Consider the following 17,575-nt stretch of genomic DNA (forward strand, 5'->3'; position numbering starts at 1 on the left):
AACGTTGTGTAATAGGGATCACAATGTGTCCCTTTCCCCATGCAGATCAACAAGCATCAATAGTAAACACACGTGGTGCACACAGTCCATCCCCCCAAAAACTGAAGCCATCAGTTATAAAACACTGTACCTTCAGTAAGGTGACGGGAACGTTATGTGTACTTCCGCTTTGTATTCGCTGATTGACTCTCGATAACTGATTTTGCTTCCTAAAGAGTAGTCTAAACGCCAGCGTCTTTCGTTTTTTCTACACTGGCGTTTCTTGTCCCTGAGAGTCTCCGTATACCAAGGAACCGTTTTGTGAGAGCGTTTTAGCGTGATTTTGTTTTTAGGGAGGATTTTATCAAGAGTTTGCGAGATCCAGTCAGCATAGGCCTGGTTGGCTAGGCCTGGGTCCTCATTGTAAAGAGGTAGATTGGAAGCGAGCTTCGAGGACCAGTCGTTGATTGAGAGGCGGGACCAAGCACGGATGAATTTAGTTGTTAGTCCGCACAACAGAGGCTTAAATGTGGTCCATGTGAAGGGCACCAAAAAGTGATCTGTCCAGGGGAGCGGGGAAGGTGAGTCGACTATGAAGTTTGAGCAGTTGCTAAAAACCGGGTCCAGTAAGTGACCCTTAACGTGGGTGGAGGTTTTGACATATTGGGTGAGTTGTATCACGGCTAGGTCATCTACCAGTGTGGTGACTACCTGATCCGATACAGAGTCAAAGTGAAGGTTAAGGTCACCTAGCAAAGTGAAGTTGGACGAGGTACTAACGCGTTCTGCAACAATCTGAGGGAGAAGAAGGTGAAAATTGTTAAGGGGACCTGGGGGTCGGTAGATAAGAGTACCGGAGAGGCAGTTGTTCGGGGAAAAATCAATGCTAAAAGCGAGACTCTCACAGTCTGGAATGGTTTCAGGGATGAAACGGCATTGAAACTGTTCTTTATGGATAATTGCTAGGCCTCCACCTCTCCCATCAGGACGGTCCTGCCGAGTAATTTGGAGGCCAGGAGGGAGAGCGCTCACTAAGGCAGGATCGGAGTCTGTGGTAAGCCATGTTTCCGTCAGGAAAACTACGTCCGGAGTGAGTTCGTCTAATAACAGGGCGATTTCTGTCCTGTGTTTCGGTAGAGATCTGCAATTTACCAGGAGCATATGGTAATCGTGGATTAAATCGGCTTTGGGTTTAGGTTTAAGACGTGAATTACACTTGAGGCAAGTTTGAGGGATGTCATCAGCTGAGAGGAGGTGCCGTGAGCAGTTCGTGGCAGGAGGTCTTAGACTGTGGAGGATTTCAGCATTGTAGTGCCTGAGCTCTGGTGTCTGGTGGATAGGGGGTACGGCCCTGTGCCCGGACTCGGCGCGGACGAGCGCAGACGAGCTTGCCTTAAGCGCGCCTTCGGCGCGCATTCGCCGCGCCCGCTGCGCTCGTCCGCTGCGCTTCCGGAAACTACACATTTATATAGTGTAGGAGAAAGTACTGGGGGCGTGGCCTCAGAGTGGGCGTGTCACTGTCTGGGCGTGAGGGGAGGCGGGTGGAGTAGGACGGCGATTTCCCTTGCCAGCGCTCGTACGGCTGGGAGGGGGGATACCTGCACACCAAGATCGTGTGACAAGGAGAGGGGTGAGTGAATATTTAAAATCAGTTCCACAAGTTTTAAAAAAGAGCGACCAATGCACTGACTGCTGCCTACTCCCGGCTGTGCCTCAGGAGGTTCCGAAGTTATCTGACGCGCTCGTGATTCAGCGCGCTTTTATGCTGGTTGCAGGGGGCGTGGCCTCAGAGTGGGCATGTCACTGTCTGGGCGTGAGGGAAGGCGGGTGGAGTAGGACGGCGATTTCCCTTGCCAGCGCTCGTACGGCTGGGAGGGGGGATACCTGCACACCAAGATCGTGTGACAAGGAGAGGGGTGAGTGAATATTTAAAATCCGTTCCACAAGTTTTAAAAAAGAGCGACCAATGCGCTGACTGCTGCCTACTCCCGGCTGTGCCTCAGGAAGTTCCGAAGTTATCTATGTTAGCAATGAAGTACTAGATAAAAGAGCAGGCCGGGCCTTCATCAAGAGTACCATGGTGGATGAAAACTGTATCCTGGACTGCGGCCCGAGTCACTGGCAGTGGCTGAGATTAATTCAGACATTCCATCCATCACCTTGTTGCAGTTGACACCCTAAGTGCCACTGGCATGCCCAGACGTGGGTCCCGTATTCCCTGTGCCATAGGACTCATCTGCACTCTACTGACGAACCCCACACAGGGTGAAACTGGTATGGGGTTGCGCCTGGCAGTTTGAGACAGACTGTATTCATAAGGAGCACAGTCAGTACTGATTTGCATAAGGGAGCCATTTGTCTAGTGTGGCATGGTGCTTGAAAAGTGATGGACTGGAATGTGGTCGCAAGTGATTGCCGGAGGCTGAGATTAATTCAAGCATTCCATCCATCACCTTGTTGCTGTTACAGACCTTCTTCAGCCACGATTGGGATGGGGGTATTTTTAAGGCAGTTGATTTCGTTTTTAAGACATTTTAAAGGGGTGATCCTGCATACAGGGGGAAAAAACAATTCTTAAGCCCATTTCTGCATCAACAACAAATAGCATTCCAAAACTTTCTTTAGTTTGATGAGGTCTGCTTCAAATTCGAGACCCATTGTGACATCATGAAGGGGGAGGGGGCATCTGGTGAATGGTGTCACAGTAGGTCTCAAAACCCAAGCTGACATCATCAAATTAAAAAGAACATTCTGGAATAGCTATTGTTAATTGCTAGCAATGAAGTACTGAGTAAAGAGAACTCTTTGTTTCCTTTACATTGGATGGCCAATTCAAAGACAGGTTGAAAAACATTTTGTCTGAGAACTAAAAGCTGGAGGAAAATGGGCCCTTTACCATTCAATCGGGGGTACCAACATTTGGGGCTGACGGCCTCTTTAAGCCCCGGTACCAATTCTACTTGCTGCACAGCCTCGTCTCGTATCTGGAAAAACAATTAACGCATTTAGCAAAAAAGAAATACTTACGCAATGAGAGGCATTTTATGATGAAAAGAGAAAGCCAGTGACAGGAAGACATTTCCTCAGCCTTGTGTCCCGCCTTGCCCCCGAGGGAGGTGCAAGCAAGACAGTTTGATCTGCATTTTTTGAAATCTTGCTGCAGGTGTCCGTTTCACTGTGGTGAGTAGTGTGATTTGCATTCTCAGACGTGGAATGCGTATTTTGACACCTCAAAGCCCCGGGTCATAACTCTTGCTGAGCGAGGACCCTGGCTGAGGCCTACGGAATCCGGCAGTGTACATGCTCGAAGGAGAGAGAACTCGGGCGGGGCAGCCATTGTTTTATGAGTCAACAGGTTAAGGGTGGAATATGGGCACGTCACGCAGACTGCCCCGCGCACCGCCGCGAGGCAGACGCCACGTCTCAACCGGCCATTTCACAGAACATTCTTGTTCCTCGGCGCTGCCATTTTCTGCTTCGACTTGTCAAAGAACTGCAAGCAGTAAGTTACCAGGTATTGGCTGTGAGGCAGGCACTCCTGCACACGATAAGTCAGCGCGGGTAGACAGCTAGGTTTTAATAATGGGTTTCTTTTGATCATACATAGTGGCAGGGCTTTAAGTGGGATAAAAAAAACTGGTGGGTCTCTCAGAGGACAGTGAGCGTGCCTTAAAAACCACCTTAGCTAAAAACCTGTGCTTAGCAGAGTGTGCCCCCCCCCCCCCCCCACTGGTATTTTGCTGTTTCTGTCATTGCATCCAGATATATACAGCAAGTAACATTATACCTACAACAAGTCAGGGCTATTGGCTTTGTCAGTGGTTGTTCGTTGCATAAGATACGTAAGCGACAACCATGGCTTCGCTGTATAGAATATTGAAAAGGCTTCAGTTCTGAAATGATGAGACTGTGAAAGAACTATAACGAGTCTCTTTGAAGTTACTTTAAAGGCAGTGAAGGGTGGAACTGCTGCAGAATTAAGATTTTTTTTTCATCCTGAGGGTGAGGGCAAAAATGGAGAGCCCGATAGGGACCAGTCTCAGGACCTGCTTTTTAGACCTGCTGGTGCTGAGCACCGGCAGGACCCGGCCCATTTAAAGCCCTGCATGTTGCTGTTGCAATTTTAGGGTTATTTTAGTGAAATTCAGAGGACCCTCTGAGTGGGCGTGCGACGTGTGTGCAGATAATGAAAACTGAACTGGGAGTTCCCACGCTGCAGAATACAGTAGGTAAAATGTTGTCAATGGAAATCCACGGAATGACAAATGACCCTTATGAAATAGAGTAATCTGATAACCGTATGTTGACATTGCAAATAGGTTCCGCGCATTTAGTCCACCAGGATTTTTCACCCGGTTTTAGGCCACTTACTGTGAGTGAGTCTCACTACCTAAATCTCACTCACGGTAATGTCACAGTAACTGGACTGAGTGTATTAACTGCCAATGAACAAACAAAATGGTTTGTACCCTGCCTTACAGTCTTGAGTCTATGTAAATTCACAAATCGGCTAGTCCTTTTTGATCTCACATATAAACCCCGGGGATACGGACTAGCTACCTAGTCCTCTCTCTCTCCTTTGATAGTGATATATGATAACTGCCAATGCCCGCCTTTTAAGATCAGGCTGCTGCTGCAAATCTAACGTAACGGGTACTGAGATGATTATACATGAGCATGTGTTGGCTGCGCAAGTGAGATTACAGTCATGCGCCGCCTGGTAATTGCACACAGGTAGCCTGGCGCAGGAGGGACTCTGCAAGGATTAGTGCTGACCTGCGGTTGGCCTTATAAATGAGTGGCCATTCGTAGGTCAGTAGGGTTTACTGGAATATATGTAGTGCTTTCACTGTATTATATATAGGTGTAATCTGCCTTAAAGTGCAGTTTTGCTCCATTTATTCCCACACAGTCGAGCAGGCTGTCAGACTGGGGTAAAACATGCACAATGAGTTTTAATGTGCAGTTCCCAATAACAAACATACACATTTTATAGGATGTCAAGACTTGTCATATTTGTCTGCTCTGCTCATAACCAGATTCCATATCAAGTGATATTTTTTCACTCAGGGGTTAGGAAAAATATACAAATTATTCAGAACAACGAAATATTGTTTAGTTCATTGTCCGTGTCTGTTAAAATTGATGAGCCCAATAAGTTCACACAGTTGAAATCCAGACAACCACTTGAATAATTCACAATTATATTATTAATTAAAAAAAATATTAAAAAAATACTATAGAATAGCGTCCCAGTGCGTTTTGTGATGGCGCAATGCAAATTGTATGAAATTGGGAGCCAAATAATTTATGTACTGTGAGAAAAATGACAACATAAGTATCAATAATAGGCTGCCTTAAATGTGTGATACATGTAACTATTTCATAGAAGCCATATACTGCTTATTTATAAGCATAATAATGTGAAAAAATTCAGTTCATATTGTAAATAAAGAATTTTGTTGACGTTTCAACCTCATTGGTTTATTTAACCAGGTATTCATTGGGACATTTGTCTAAAAGACACTTACGGAAAGCAGTCTAAAGGAGAGGTAGAGAGAGACAAAAGCAGTCACCCAATTGTGAAAGAAGAGAACCTACAAAGAGTGAAGTAAAAAACGAAAGGTGGGCTTACCTAGGGTATTGCTCATTAAGGAGACAAATCAAGAGAGAACATTAAATTGTACGGAAAGAGATGCCATATAAACCAACGTTGAAGTAATGTCAAGGTCTAAAGCTAACCTTTCAGGGGAAACCTATTTAGAAATTGGGAAACCGTAAGCAAAACAGTCCCTTGAGGAAACTGTACCGCTAGGGTCCAATGGCTACATGTTGTAGCATGTAGAACTGAAAGAAAGATTCCTAACACATGGTTTTTTTCATCTTCAAGGCTTCAATTATTTTATTGACACTTTCATTAGTGAACATTGTAGTGCCTTTATTAAGAATGATTGCTTTCAAATATGATCATTGTTCCTATTGATTTTAATGGTGATTTCAAGACCTGATTGTTTTATTAATGTGGCATTATGATAAAGCCAATAGTTCTGACTTATAAATAATGACACCCCCTTAAAGGGTTATGTTACTTCTGGTGTAGGTACAGTGTGCATTGTTATTATGGGCTCATGACCCACTAGGGGTGTATAAATGTATGGGGTTGTCACCAAATGTATTTCCACCTACCTGAATGTATATTTTTATAATGTAATGCGTAGTATTCAGTATTGTGTGCAAATAAACAATGTACGTTTCTTTTTTAAAAGAAAAAGCACTGATTAGACAATCATTTTTGATTTTTGTTGTATGTCGGGGTATTGGGATTACTGGCTCACACCACCTACCCTGAGCAGGCCTTGGACTGCTCTGCTTAGCTACCCTAAGAGATTCAGGTGCTATAATCAAGTACTTAGTTTGCAGAAAGGAGACAATTGTGGACCTATTACTTGTGAAGGACTCACATTCTTCACAACTAATAACACAATCTCTTACAGTAAGGCTTTATACCTTAGGGGCATCTCTGTGAGTTGTATCCACCATCTGTTGGTACATCTTATTTCCTTCAAAACCAGTTAAAACCATTCACTTTGTTGCATCCAAGGTATCACAACTTTGCAAACTGATCTTTGAAATTTTTCCTGTTATCACAATGATAGCGCACAGAGGACCGAGTCAGGAAAGCATAGTGGTCAAATGCTAAACGTCACCAGTGACATTTTATGACAGACCTGGTGTTCAGCTCATCGTGTTTTGCACATTGGAATTTTAGGTCTAAACATCTAACAGTAAAAAGAAAACTACAAGTCCCAGCATGCCAAGTCCTGTTGGCTGCAGCATCAGTACCGGCTGAAGGTATCTCTTAAAACAGGAGCCCCCTTGCTATAAAGTAAGAGCTAAGGCCCTAAAGAGCGGACGGGGACTAAAGGTCATCCAACCCCAGTGGACAATGACCCTTCCATGAAGGGGGAGGGCAGCAAGTGGCTGGAGAAAGGTGGGGAACTAAGAGGACAGCCGTCCTTAGTGGAGGGCTAGGTATCCCATCCGTAGTTGAACAAGAACTATGGAGCGACGCACAAGGGTGGGAGCAAAGAAGCAGCTTTAGAAACATAAGAGATTCCTGTAGTCTGTTCTGTGTTGTTACTCCTGTGCCATAGCCCCCCTACAGCTTAGCTAATTGGACAAACACATTTGAGAACAGTAACTTGAAAGCGGAAAGTCAAGAACTGGAATGAGGTGTCTCTGATGACAGTCATTTGGTAACCCTAGCCAAACACCTGAGAGCTTAATGTTCTTGACAACATCAGACAAGTGAGAAGATTTTGCAGGGCACCGGTCAGCAAATTGAAGCGGGGCATTCAGAGGACGAGGACTTGTTTCAAAGTTTACAACTGTCCTGAAGGAGAAGAGAAAGCACCACAGATGCAGCATCTGACACCATCTAATGACATTAGCCATATTAGCGGCCTCAATATTAATAAACAAGGCATCTTTGCTTTACAATCTATAAGTACATTTTGCCGCACAAGGGTGGGCATAGAAAAAGTGCAGGGGCTGGGGAATAATGTACTGTCTGACCTCCTCCGCCTTTCAGAGGGGCCTCAACATTACCAATGACCTAAGGGTGGTTGAGATTAATTTAACCCATTCACCTATCACTTTTTTTGTTTTTCTAAGTGGGAGTGTCCAGGGCCAACACTGGGGTACAAGCGACGTGCTTGTCGGTGGTGCCTTCCTCTCCAGGTGGGTCTCCAGGGGAAAGGCCAAGTTCTCTTAATGGAACTACAGTTTGGTACAACTTCTCTCAATAGATTAAAACTACATGGGAGCTCGCCTCCCCAAAAAGGAGTTACAACCACCCTACTGGGCTCCAGATATATCTAAGGTGTTTTGCTGCTCTTTAAGTGGGGGGTCCTTGGTGCTATGAAACCTCATTCAATTTCACAGTAAAAATTCACTTACACATTTCCTTCAAAAATCTTTTTATGGTCGAGCATTTCAAATATAGCTATACATTACAAACGTAGATCACAGAAACACCTAAACATGAAACAATCACTCTAACAGTTCAGTGTGAGTATTGTCTTACAGACTCCAATGATTTATTAATACTGAATGCTCAGCATAAACAAGCCTCCACCCATGCAAACCCTGGAGGACGTTCCAGTCACAAAGTTGCAAATTAACTCTATTTTATCCAGTTGCAGCATGAAGGCACTTTCCCCATTGGTCTATCGACATCACAGGGAAAAAGGAGGGGACATTCTTTTGGTTAGGTACTAAATAAAGTGGTACTAATAAACCCCAATAACCCATAGATATAATTCAAGCTCCTGTGATGCAGGACAGCTCTTCCCTTTAGGGGATGCAATGTTAGTCCAATGCTTCAGTGTAGCTGAGAAGTAGCCAACCTAATTGATATATTAGGGCCCTATCCTCAAGTTTTTTTTGCTGCAGATTTATATTATGCAAACTCGACCCAAAGGTATTGGAGTGCTTTACATGAGCACCAGTTACATTTAGTGGTGGCTGCCGAAAAACAAAAATGGAGGCGGGGGGATTTAGGGGAAAAATAACAATAAAAAAAACTTACCTGTCGCTCCCGCCGACGGCCGCCTCGGTGTTTCTCTTCTGGCAGTCACTGGGAGAGAACAGGCTCCCCACCCAATCCAGAAGCTGCTCTCGTGCTGTGAGAACAGTGCCAGCATTGGTCTGAGCTTCCTGGTCCGTCTCTCAGACAGTGCCTGTGAGCCTGCGGCTTTTCTCCAACCTGGCTCTCCAACACAGCTGTGTTGGAGAAATAGAAGTGTGCATGTCTGTTTGGCCAGCCAAAAACGGCCGGCCAAACTTATATGCACACTTCTAAGTGCCCACCACTCCTCCCTGTCATTCCCGGCCCTGCCTCGCCCTACACATGCATACCTCAGCCAGAGCCAGTCACAGAAAAATAAAATTATATTATTGTTTTATTATCTTTTTATTTTTCTGTGACTGACTCGGACTAGTGGGGTGACGCTCCTCAGCCATTATGGAGGAACCGCTCCTGCATTACGTACGGACACAGGCACAGGGAGATCAAGTGATTTGCCCAGTATCACAGGATGTTGAGTCAATGTGGAGACTCAAACCTGGTTCCCCAGCTCTAAAGTCAGCATCGGAAGTGGTGCATAAGTCACTACAATACTAAACCTGGGCGAAAGTTCCCATTTCCCGATTTCGCGTAACTTTTTTTACTCTAGCGCTCACACTGTGTAAACAAATGTAGCAAGATACCAGCAGCAAATCGGTTTGCAGAACAAAATGTCATGACAAGAGATATTTTCTGTTCGAACCTGGTCCTGCCTGTGTCTCATTTTTTTAAAATATCTTTATTGGTCTTTTTTTATTTTTTCCTTTTACACTTTGCGTGACAATACAGAATTATCAATAGCACCATGCAAATCCGCACAAAACAACATCATTGGATCGCTTATGCAAAACAACACTGTCTGTTACAAGAGCGTGATCATAATGTGCCATAGCGCTCACGCGTAGCACCAACAAGCAGTAAACCATGTACCACTGTGATTGCCTACCCACACTGCTGCGCCATTGTTGCTTGTTCTCGATTTAAATCACTAACTCTGTATATTAGCATGATGTATCGTAAGTAATGCAATAGTACATAGCGTATACGCCTTCAATAGACGTAGTTGAAATCAATGCACAGTCACTTCAGTACCCCAACATAGGGATTTTGCAAAATAAAAGGAAGAGGATAGATGAAAATGTGCCAATAAGACATATACTATCTAATTAACGTCTACTAACAACATACTAAAAAGGGATGCCATTTAGAAACAATTAAAATAATCTTTGCTTAACTGTATGTGGGACGGTGTATCCTACGCTTCACAGTGAGGTGGTTCGCCAGGGTGGGACTGGGGCTCATTGGCATGCTGAGGGGCAGTATTATGACGGTCGATATTCGGGCAGTAAGGAGTAAGGGGTCCTCTACGTCGGTCTGCATCTGTGTAGTAGCTCCTGATAGTTGGTAATTCCTGTCCACTGATATCATTTCCCCCGTGACCCGGGACCACCAGCATGTGTGTTATGTTTCAACTGGGCAGGCATCGTCGTCTTCCCCATTTCCCTCGTGGTTGAAGGCTGAGAGTATAGTGTCCCAGTGGTACGCAATGGGAAATTTGCGTAGCCCTGCAGTTTCCTCCCTGTGCAGTGTTGTACTTTCCGCCTGTGCCCAGATCGTAAGTGATCTTTTCCAGCTAATTATTTCAGGGGGGTCTGCATGTTTCCACCATTTTGTAATTAAGCGCTTTGCAACTATCAACCCCAAGTCTCTAAATCGTGATGTGACTTTGTTTTTCTTGGTCCTTACATAAACCCCCAGTATACAAACCTCCCGTCCTGCCTGTGTCTCATGAACCTGTATTTATTTATGTGTGATGAAAACTTGCCTAAAAAACAGGTGACACTAAATAGGGGCAAACTACACTTCGCTATGATAGCGCAATTTCAAGAATTAGTCACCTCAGTCTTAAATTATCTGACCGGTCCATGGAAGCTTTGAAAAGGCGTCTTCTTATTGAGCAGCCAATCACTGACTTGAATGACTCCAAGGAAGTGAATGATATTTTACATATACATTCCAGAGGCACAGTGCTTAATTTATATATATAAAAAAAAACATAAGTGCCAGGGCTCTAGTCAGGAGGCCTCTGCAGCTTGCACTACCCATTGACACTGCCAGCCTTGCTAATGACAGTATCAACACAATTACTAACCAGCACACTGCTACAAGTGTGACAATTCATCCTATTCCAGATCTCCACAGCTATAAAAATAGCTTGGGCCGCTGGTATTGGTTGTTTTTAATGCATATTATATTAATAAACAATTGCTGTTCTGCTCATCTCTAAATTATACAAACAGCGCCACCATGTGGCAGCTGTCATAACTGCCGGTATCAACAATTAAGTGCCAGTGCTTATAATTAAGTGGCGGTGCCGAGCACTGGAAACCACTGGCTCAAATTAAGCACTGCATAGGTGCCACCAAATGTATTTCCTTCCTTTTGCCACAGGCACAAGTATTTGCTCCAAAAATGAGGTGCCAGGTGTTCACATGTGATGAACAGGGTTAAGGTAGATTTTTAGCGGCAGCGACTGCACTCGTCTCGATTTACTAGTGTGGTGAGCAATATTTGAGAAGTTCCTTCCAAGTTTTAGTGATGATTATCATCATTCGTCTCCATGGATGACTCGGCCATGGGTTGAGTTGATCAAATAGGAAATGAATGCAGGGTCGGACTGGCCTTTACGGAAATCTGGCACCGCCAGAAAGGCTGGTCTGACAGGTTAGTGTCTCTGCTTTTTTTGGGCAGTTTGTGGGCAAGTTTTATGGTCTGGCGAGCCGGGTTTTACTATTGATTTTCCTGATATTACCACAAACATTGCCAACAGCAAGCATAAATGCATCCCATTTCCAATTGCTTGCAAAACAACTATACAGCGTGTCTTGACCAGTTTTAAACTGCCCTGATTTGGAAATGTGGGCCACTTTTTTAGCTATGTGATTCACTAATTGGGCCACTTTTATTTTGGTGCCTAGGCATATTTTTTGCTCCATATTAAATGAATGAGTAATTGAAAGAAAAATAACTTGTATGGCACAGCAGGGAAAATCTGGACATCACAATTTCCAAGGCAAAGCCAGCAGGGGTATGGCGAGCTCCTTAAACCTGGAGTTGGGCCTAATGGATGCATGTAATGGATTGATCTCATGTAAATATAGAATTTGAGATGATTCTTGTGATTTTGGGAAGTTGCATCCAGGAAAACTACTACAGTGGGATGGAGAGAGATCTTTAGTCCATTGGCTTAGCTAAACAGTGTTGTACACTTAGATGTATCCGTACATAGATTTTTGATTAGGAACATAGAAATACATTTGCTCTTAAGGTCTATAAGCCCGTAGAAGTCCCTGTGTAACAGGTGATTATTCAAAATCACTGATGCACAGGTAGCCAAAAAATGCTGTAATGGTATAATATGATCTGCACTGTTGTTTGGTAAACAGGCTAACTGCTGGCCTCTCTGTGCAAAATACAAAAGAAAGGGTAGAAGTGGTTTAATATTTGCACTTCGTTAGCCTGCCTATGTTTGTTGTGTGTATACTATGGTAACAAAATTGCTAGTACAAGGGATGGTGCTATTAGGTTATACACAACCTACCACCCAAGGTGTGATTTACAGACTGGATCCTTGGAACCAGAATGTATACCATTTTATATAGAAAAAAAACAAAGCACTCAGACAGTATCACAAATTAATATGAGGTCCAAACGTTGAGGACTTGTTTCTCAAACAATAGTACGGTTTATTGTATGTGTAAGAACATGTATAATCTTCAGTACAATCAAATGTTCACAATTTCTTTCTTCAGAAACAGCCAACACGTGTTTCGTCACTCAGTGACTTTTTCAAGGGTGTGAGATTTTACAAATGAAAATATAAATTAGAACAAGTCATTACTTGAGAAAAGGTAGAAAAGAGAAGAACATAAAGTGGAAAAGGAACGAAGAAAAGGGACTATCAAGAAATTTAAAGAATACCGTATCCAAAGTCATAATATCTGAAGTTATTAGGTTTTGGTCTACACAGTTGAAGTAAGAGGACCCGCTACCCATGCTGTGACTAAAGGTGTAAAGAGGTAGTTATAGTAGAATCCTCAACGTGAAATTGGATTGTAAAAGTGACCAAAATTGAAAGATAGATTCTGAGTCTCAGAAATCACAAATCTTTAGCAAGAGTATAGATCCAGTGATGCCACAGAGTTAAAAAGTATTAGGAACCCCAGCAAATATAAAGGCCTTTAGTGTTCAAGACCCAATTATCTTATAAGACTAACCAGTTTTACTGCTGGACTCTATGTACAGCCTGTGACACTGTACTGGGCAGAGCTGAGCAGTCTGCTCCATTGTGGGTGTTCAAAAGATATTCTGGACTCTGTGACATCTTACACTTATCGCACACCAACCTTTCTTCATAAAGCAGCAGATTTACCTGCTTTTTGCATAGCACAGCAACCAAGTTGCTGCGTTGCATGAAATGGTGACCAAAAGACAGCGCTATATCTGCTAAGATATGGTGGAGTTTTCCTCTCTCCCTGTGCTGGCAAACTTTAGCCTGCCATGCACCAATGCACACACCGTTGCACCACAGTTAGTAAATTAGGACGATAGTTCATAGAGAAAATCTTTGCCATCCATAAATTCCATCCTTCAGGACTACCAGTCAATATTGATACCATGCTGTAGGACTGACACAGAAACTATTAACGTTGTGGAAAGACTTTCCTCATGACAAAAATAGCTGATACAGGCCTTCAGGTTTAGCTTCATCTCCTGGTAACCATCAATACGTTTGACCACCACACCCTACTGCAGATTGCATGGACTCCCATGGGATTTCAGAAACTCCTTTTTATGCTGGTTTTCCCGATTCCTCTGTAAGCAACATTGATTTATCCACATGGGAATACCTGATCTAAGCTACTACCTGTAACCTGCAGGATTCTCCCAAGAATTACTTATCTAGACAGTTGTGTTCAATAGTTACAATGCCTCATCATGCACATCAAGCTCTCCTTCAAGTCCCACATCACAAAGAAGATGCAAACCACCTTTAATCAATACTCAATCCTGTACAGAATCAAACCTCCCCTTCGAGCAGCCAAATTCACATCACCATCCAATCCTTGAATAGTGATATAGTCCTTGTTGGCATCACTGATACTCAACTATTTCCACTGCAGAATGACCTGCCAGTCAACTTAGGTAAGGCTTTCAAAACATACAGCCACATCACCTTGATCCCAAAGGATATTTACTGGCGACCCTTACATCACAACATCATCTTCATTGAAATCAGCCCATTGCTCCATTTACTAGATGCAGAGCTAAGGAAGGGGATCAGGCACACAACTGTGGCATGAAAACAGTGATGGTGGCACATTCCAGCTTCTTACAGGAGAGTATAAATAAAGAATTGAGGGAATAGGGAGATTCACCCTAAGCATGTGTCAGAACCCCTTTCAGAGGGCCACAGGCAATGCAGGCGCTGCTGTAAGCAACCGTGAGGGTTGAGGCCTTTTAATCCTGATATACCGGGGCCCAACATACTATGGATTCCAGAGTGGGTCAAGTACCACTTCTGCACTTTATTCTAAGGGTATGCATGGTCCAAGCAGTCCGTGGATCCCTCGTGGGGGAGGTGTGGATACAATATAGTGAACACAGGCTCACAACTCAAAATGTGCACAGCAGCAGCAATAAATCATTGTCCAGCCAATTACTCACTTTTATGAAAAATGTGAAGTATGTTATTTATACTGAGCAAAAAGGAAAAATATGACATTCACAAACAATCACACAATTTCCCCAGAGGTAGGGGCTCTAGTTTTTCTTTGGTGGTTTCCTGTCTTACTTACTCCTTGCGTGAGCGATCATGGTTATTCCCCATTCACTGTTTGTAACATTCAGGGCATGCCCCACTAGTACTCCGGGTCTCAAGAGTCCACTATGAATAACTTAAAGTGAATAATGTCCCAGTGCTACAGCGCTAATTTTAGCAGCAAGTTCCCTCGGGCCCGAAAGGCTCTAAACCAATTTTATCTACACCAGCAGGTGTCAACTGTTCAGAGTTCCTGAGTGTGTACCATCTGTGGGTGCTCACAGCGGCTGCAGCCGAGTTCAGGTGAGTCGGCTGCAATCGGCACCAGTGGCAGCACTCATTGAGTACAGAGTCTCTCACTCGCGGCCGTGCTCCTGAAACAACCAGAGGCTCAGTGCAGCTCCTCCTGCAGGGTAAGTGATTAGTTGGACTCCCGGTAGGGGGTGCGTATGATGATCCTATATGGGGTCCCTTTCGTAGGTGATGGTGCACAGGTGCTCCCACATTGCTCTCATTTCTCGGGCAGGAGAAGTTGCAGTTCTTGGTGCTCCCAGTGACCCACTCCGGTATATGAGGTGCACTGCACTCACAGTCCACGGCCTCTGGACTGATCAGCAAGGTGATATTTTCCACGGTGGCCGTTACTAGCATATGGGGGTCTCTGCCTCAGTACAGTACAAGGCTACAGCCTTTACGCACGGCAGTCTTTTCCATGGTAGCCTCTCCTGGCATACATGGTCGCAGCCTCGCTACTGTGCACGAGCCCTGGCCTGATCGACGTAGCACAACACATGACTAAATTCATGGCGGCCCTGCCCTGGCATATGGGGGGTCACTGACTCTAACCTGCACACGGACAATGACCCAATTGGTGCAGCAGCTGTTTCCTCATACCTTGCACAGGACAGACTCAACAGTGCTTGCCACTGGACCATGCTCCCTCCACTGGTCTTAGCAAGCAGGCAGGTGCTGGTGCTCCAGGCTCCAGGGCTGGTGGTCCTGGATTCTCTGACTGATGTCCCCTCACCTACCAGGCCTTGGCCCCCAGTCTTGGTTACAGGCAGATGTCTTGCAGAGCTTTCCTTCCTCACACAGCCCATCTGGCTGCTTGGCAGATGGCATTTTTTCGGGTCTCAAACACTGTTTCTTATAGTCTATTTATTGACACCAAATATGATTTTGGGTGTGAGTCTTTGAAGTTTTATGTTGGGGTTCTGCTTCTTTTGAAGAGTCCACTCCTCTGCTCCCTCTTCCTCTTAAAAAGCAACCTGTCACTGCAGGAATGTCTCCAAAGCTGATATTCCCACAACACATGCCATGTGTATGAGACTAGAGTTCACACCTGGATGTCAGCCACAGTGATATGTGCATCAAACGGTTAGCCCAGAGCCAGCAGCCATACTCTTTATGATTTTCTTATCTGCCCCATCTCCTAGATGAGATATGCCCAGGCCCCTTCTTTGTGACCTCTCAATGAATAAAAGAGAATCCTTTCAAGCGTACATGGGAACCTTGGTCTCCCCCCTCCTCAGTGTGTGCCCCACCCAGCTTTCAGAAATGCCACAATACACACATCTGTCTGGGGGGGAATCTCTCTGCCTCCTCTCCATATATCACCATGCAGGCCTGGCCCTCCCAAAATGAAAAAAATGGACCCTCTATGTATTGTACCACCCAAGGCATACATACATTCAGTGCATATATATAGCATACACACACTGCATAGTAGTGTACCTTCCAAGCACTGTACCACTCATAGGCACACATACATCCAGGTTATGCATATAACTTGCATGCACTGCACTCTTCAAGTATTGTACCACTCCTAAGTACCATTCACCAGCACATGCATTTTATATGCACGTACTACTCATCACTAGATCCTTCAGGTACTGATAGACACATGTACATCCAGGACATGCATTCACCATGCAAAAACTACTCCATACTGCACTATACCCTGTATTGTACCCTTCCGAGGCACACATACACCCGGCACAGATACACTACCTCTGTGCTGCGCAGCACTTCACACCAATCTGATGTAGGCCAGGGGTGAAATAAGCAGACAGGAGTGAAACTTTAAAAGTGAGTGAGCCAGTAGGCCTCACTCTAGAGACACAGGTTAACAAGGACCTGTTCACTCCTACTGATCACTACATGGTATGCTGCCACCACCATGCTTGTGCTGTTTAACTCCTGGTGAAAGCAGTAGTCTTCCACCACTATGAGGGTAGGGGTTTGGGGGCTCCTCTCTACCCAACAACACCGCAATCAGTGAGACAGGCCTATGTCATGGCGTGCACACATGATCTGTGTTTACGTATGACAACAAAATCAGCTTTAGGCATCCAGAAAACTATCTAGTTGGGTACTCAGGGCAGTGGTGCACGCTTTCCTTTACAGTACAGAGGACTTTTCCATCCCAACAGCATGCATGTTGGGGTGGGATGGAGTGCATGGGAGCCAGTTATATGAGCCTTTAACGACACAATATATGTATATTTGGTATACTATACAGTATTATCCAAATTAAGGTATTATTACAGCAAGCTGTGTTTGAAGTTGAATGCAAGTGAAACTGATGCCAGACCAGCCTTAATTGAAGACCACTCAGCTAGACTGGCGGAATTGCAAGAGACGGATATGAGTTGTGCATGCTGGTTACGTTTTGGAACAAAAAAAATGGTGGACTAGTATCTAGAATTTTGGTTCTGTGCATCCTTGTATACTCCCTCAGGTCTAGCATTAACCACTTCTCTGCTGGACTGGAAGCAGTTGAATGCGAAACTAAAGCAACCTCCTGAATTGGCAACATTTACTCTCAGAGGGAAATCTAAGAAGATAGTGATAATCTAGTGACAGTTGAATATTTGAACAACTATCTGACTTGGAATCAAGTGACCATTCTTTACCTTTATGTACTTGAGGTTCAGGTAGCTAATTTACTGATATTTTGATCTGGCAGTAGACAGTTTTAGCTGTATGGAAGACCATGAGTCACTTTTTTCGTCTGTTTAAACAATAGTACAGAGAAAAAGAGTGGTTTTTCAGCTACCCACTGGCTTTCGTGCGTTTCTCATGGTTTTCCATCGCTTGGATGGTCTGTCCACCCCCAAATGCCATGGCTTTGTTGGTTACATTTTTCC

The 17,575-nt window shown here is 44.4% G+C and overlaps 1 protein-coding gene across 1 annotated transcript in view; it reads left to right on the forward strand.

Annotated features, from left to right (window-relative positions):
* Positions 1 to 17,575, forward strand: part of LOC146796640 (uncharacterized) — a 106,058-nt gene that overhangs the window by 39,712 nt on the left and 48,771 nt on the right. The gene's annotated exons all lie outside the window — the stretch shown is intronic.

Source organism: Triturus cristatus, chromosome 10 (genome assembly GCF_964204655.1).
Source record: "Triturus cristatus chromosome 10, aTriCri1.1, whole genome shotgun sequence".
Taxonomy (NCBI): Eukaryota; Metazoa; Chordata; class Amphibia; order Caudata; family Salamandridae; genus Triturus; species Triturus cristatus.